The following is a 5,352-nucleotide window of genomic DNA, read 5'->3' on the forward strand; positions in this document are numbered from 1 at the left end:
AATAGAGGATGAATGGAGATAAGCTTGTATTTTCTGGACCGATGAGTCAATTGGAGACGGACCGATGGATTCAGAACATGAAGGATCACATGGAGAATAACCTTATAGCCGGAAAGGATATGACCCGGCATGCTCTTCAATGTTTTGAAAGAGGTGCTGCTACTTGGTGGAGGATGTACCAAACCACCAATGGATGGCAAGGAGTAACCACTTGGAAAAAATTTAAGTGGACTCTACAAAGATCTCGTCTTGTGACCCAAAAATTGAAGCCTTATGGAAAGGATGTGAAGAAACCTTGTGCATACAAGCCTTGTGGAGAAATAGGACACAACCATAAGGAACACAAGGATGAATGCCCTAATTGTGAAGGAAGTCACCCAGCTGAAGAATGCCCAACTAGGCAGATCACTTGTTTCTTGTGTGAAGGGACTACCCACTACCTTGCTCAGTGTCACATCTACCCCATGGTACAAAGGACCATCCAGTGGAAGAAAGAAGCAATGAAAAGAGCCCACATGGAAATTTTAGAGGAATCTGTGATGAAGGAAGAGGTGGAGGACACACCCAAAGAAGAACTAATTAAACCCTGCACCAAGTCATGCTATTCATGTGGAGAAGAAGGACACATCTCCCAAAATTGTCTGAATGGGGATTTAGAGGAATTCCCGACAGAGGAAGTAGAGTATGACCCACAGGAAATAGAAGCCCTGATTGGAACGGAAAAGTCCAGGAAGAGAAGTAGATTGGATCCCAGGAACAACCCAATTTCTACAAAGAAAGACCGGAGCCATATCACATGTTTCAGGTGCAAAAATTCAGGACACTACCACAATGATTGCCCAAACGGGAAGATGAGGACCCCAGGAGGCTATATAATCACAAGGAAACCTCGAGATATGTCAGAAGTAATATGTTTCCGTTGTGATGAAGCAGGGCACTTTGCCAGAGAATGCCCCAAGGAGACGGAGACTTGTGACAAATAGTTGAGTGCAACGAGAAATATAGTAGTAGTAGTGTGGACATTTCTTTTACTAGTGAGGTGTCGGATTGATGCATGTAATGGAATGAAGGAGATTGTAATAATTTGAGAATCAATAAAGATAGCATCATTGGTATTGATTTGGATTTTATGAGTTGTTACTCTAGGAAGAAAGATTTTGACCATTTTCGAGGATATGAGAAATATGGTCTATGGAAGATTGTGCATCTTAAAGGTGGTAGTACCCTGTGAGGAAACTTGACCCTGGAAAAAAGGTAATGATATTCCACGAAGTGGATTTCGAACAAAATAAGTATGAGTTTTATCTCGATATGTTGGATACCCCAAGAATATGAGGGTATGGAGTATTATTGGATGTAAAGGAGGTAGTCTATGAAATTGGAGACAGAGCATGTCTTCGTGTGTCCCCTCTGCGAGGAGTTAAACTATTTGGAGTTAAGGGAAAGTTAGCCCCGAGATTTGTAGGACCATACCGAGTTTTGGAGCGTATGGGAGAAGTGGCCAACAAGCTGGAGTCACCCGAAGGCCTGTCAGGAGCTCATGATGTGTTTCACGTTTCCCAGTTGAAGAAGTGCCATGCAGAGATGGCCAATATTCCCCTGTAAGGACGCTTGACCCTGGAAAGGATAATGATGTTCCATGAAGTGGAGTATGGACTTCATAAGTATAAGTTTTTTTTCTCGGTATGTGGGATATTCCCTGAGGATGAAGAGATGAAGTACTATTGGATATAAAGGAGGTATGATGTTGGAAATATGTATCAATGGAAATTCCATGATGAGTCTGAGTAATCATGTCCTAGTTTGGTGCCAATAGAAGGAAGGAAGACAGTACAATTGGATGGATTTAAGAATACCAGGAAGTTGGATGTTGGATTAATAATCAGTTGCTCGATGATAAGTTCAAGGAACTACAAGTGATGAGATGAGCCATAACCCACAGTCCCCAGGACCTGCCAAGAAGCAAGCACACTCTTGTTGAAGGGAAAACCCTGGAAGAAGTTACGATTTTATCGATAGACGATCTTATAGGAGTTACGCAAAACCTGAGAGTTGTGAAGAAACGATAGAGGTTTGTTTGGCTTGCAGAATCAATGGATTTATCCGAACCTAGTTCGTTGACAAGAGAAATTCTGCAATGCTTGTGAGGATGACCGAGTGTTAGAATGCGAGATTCACTAAACCATGTACAAGGTAATGATTTGGGTGCGGGATGGACTGATCACCATACCGACTTACTCTTATTATTCGCTTTGCTATACGGGATGGTAAATCTGAGTGACTTACCTATAGTAGAGAGACGACGATCAAAACCTTGTTTGAACCTTAGAATGGTATAAGAATGTTTCCCTTGTACACGGCAGTTGATGCCAATCGTAGGTTATACGGTGAGGATCAACCAGACCCATTTCCTGCAGGAGAAACCGTAAATTGTTGACCACCATGAGATGTCGATAGTTGTTTAGTATTGGGGCCTGACCCGTCAGCTAAGAAGACCCAGTCATGGAATAACCTTACCAAGATGGAATGGACAGAAGAATTGAGGAAAAGGTTATGCCGCTACCCAAAGAGCCAGAGAAGGAATTTTTCCGAGAATCTGAGAAGACTGACACTGTCAACAACAAGGATGGAGTAGACGAGTTTTGGTGGAACCGTAACAATATTTCTAAGGGTGGTAGCACCCCAGACCCCCTGTGATGATCGATGGATTTTTGAGAAGACCCCCAAACCCTAACCTATTTCTTTCTAGCCTCTCCGAATCTCGAGGACGAGATTCATTTTAAGGGTGGTAGGTTTGTAACATCCCAAAATTCTAAATTTTGGAATGTTATAATAAACAAATAGATTGGATTGATTGTTTGATTGATTGAGTGAAATTGAGTGGAATTCGAAACTTTTTGAAAGTTAAATGAGAGGGAATAAAAGGACTTTCCCAAACTTTCATTTTGGCTGTTATGATCTCCATGAATTCAAATTCTTTCACCACAAAACCCTGGAGAGGAGATGACATGACTTCTTCCATTTATTTAAATGAAAGGGGGTGTTGAAAATATTTGAATATCATTTGAAAATATTTCCAATTCAGAAACTTCAAGCAACTCAATGATTTTCATGAGAGAAGATAAAATGACTTCTTCAAAACATATGAAATATGAGTTGGGAGTTTCCAAGGATTAAATTCAAAGTCCCGTTGAAATTATTTTCAATATTGGAGTTATTTGAGTTTTATTCAAATTATTTTCTCCAAAAAGTTAAAATATACAGAAAATAGGGTAACATGATTCCCTACATCAGAAAATTGGAGATAAATAAGTTTGAAATCATTTTGGCATTTTTAAAATGATTTTTATTGGATTTTATTAAGGAAGTAGCACTGTTTGATTTATTTAAATATGTGTGGATTTTATTTGACTTTAGAAAATGTTCATGTCGTAGAAAATCTTTTTCTGAAAATTTTGATATATTATATGCCTGTATAATATTTTCTTTTTCTTTTGTTTTTATTATTTCTTTCTCTGTTTTTTTTAAATTCCCTCTGCCGAACTGGGCCGGCCCAGCACCCAGCCAGGCCGCGGCCCAGCCAGCCCGCGTAGCTCATCCCCGAGCTCCGCTCGGTCTCCCGAGCCAGCACGAGAGCGCCGCCGCCGCCGTGACCGCCTCCAACTCCCGCCGCCGCCTCCCTTGCCCCCTCCTCCACGTCTCGATCCCCTCCCATTCTATAAATAGCTCCGCCCCGACCCCCTCTCTCTCTCTGCTCCCGCCGCCGCCTCTCCCGCATCTCGTCGCCGCCGCCGCACTTTGCATCTCACCGGAGCTGCGTCGCCGCCTCGCCGCTGCACCACCACCGCTCGCCTGCGCCGCCGCCCGCGCCTTGCCCCGCGCGCGAGCCGCCGCGCCGGAGCCACCTCGCCGCCCTCGCCCCTCGTCGCGAAGCCGAGCCGCCATGCCGGAGCTCGCCGTCACCACTGCCCCGCCTCACCGGAGTATCCCCGCTGGCGCCGGATCGCTGCTGAACCGGTATAACCCGCCAGTCCAGTCCGGTTTTTTTTTCAAGTTCGGTTTAAAAAAAACCCTAGAGTAGATCTGTTTTTTTAGGTTTTACTAAACAGCGAACGTCCACTGTTTAGATCCTATAAACGAACGTTCACTATTTAGGTTTTTTTTCTTTTTCTGTTATTTTCGGCCAGGGACCCATCTGTGAATAATTTATTTACAGATTAGCCCCTGATTTTCAAACGTCTACAACTTTTTACTCGTTTGTCCAAATCCAACGAAACCAATGCCCACTTCTTCGTTATGATCCCCTCTATCCAGTAATCCAACTCAAACATGTTTTTGAAAGTTTTATAATTTTATTTAGAACAGATTTGTATTCAAACTTCTTTTGTTCATAACTTAAGTTCCGTAACTCCATTTGAGTTGATTCTTTTTGCATACCGAAGCTCTTGACCTAAACTTTCTGATAAGGCCAAATTCACATAATTTTGGTACTGTTAGAAATTCTTTTATGTTGCAAGAGTTATTTGCTTGGTTTTGAAGTTTTCCGGATTGTTTTCCTCGTTCTTTCTGATCTTTTGAGTGATTGCTTATGTGTGGTTACTATTGCTTGCTTACGATAGATTGACCGGAGTGTGACGAGTAGATCTATCCAGAGTATTGAGTGCGAATCATCTTCATCAACATTGCAGGCAAGTTCACACTTTGATCATATCCCTTTCATACCCAGTTTTTATGCATTAGATTCAACCCTCAAACATTGCATGAGTAGGATTGATAACATGTGGGTACTGGGAAGTAGTTGATGAGGTAGGAACCTATTGCCCTGTTTATTAACAAACCTTTGGGAGTTACTTCTACGTTTGCTTATATTGCTATGCTATGCTCGTAGACGTGGATTGGGTTTGAGTGAATTTCCATGACAGATGTGAGATTGTTAACTAATGGTTCAACTTAAGGTGGCTACTTAAATAAACATCTGGGTGGATTGAGGCACCTGGAGAACCCAGTGTTGCCTGTATTTTTGGATATCCCGGAGTACCCGTGTGATCATCCTATGGACCGCCACCCAGACTTAAAGGGATCATAAGATTATTCATGCTAGAAACTTCCGTGTGCAGCCACAAGCCATTATGGGCTCTGGCATAGTTGAGTAAGTTGTGTGAGCTCTTGAAGAGGTGGACTAGCAGATGTAACGGTCTGCCCGGAGTAGAGAGTAAATGCTTTTGAAAGACTGTGTCTCGATCATCCGTTTCTCAAACATCAAGTAGTGCGAGAAATCGAACGGAGGAGATCGAGTCTTGTGGGGAAAAGTGCGCAAACCTCTGCAGAGTGTACAAACTAATCATGATTAGC

Source organism: Aegilops tauschii, chromosome 6 (genome assembly GCF_002575655.3).
Source record: "Aegilops tauschii subsp. strangulata cultivar AL8/78 chromosome 6, Aet v6.0, whole genome shotgun sequence".
Classification (NCBI taxonomy): Eukaryota; Viridiplantae; Streptophyta; class Magnoliopsida; order Poales; family Poaceae; genus Aegilops; species Aegilops tauschii.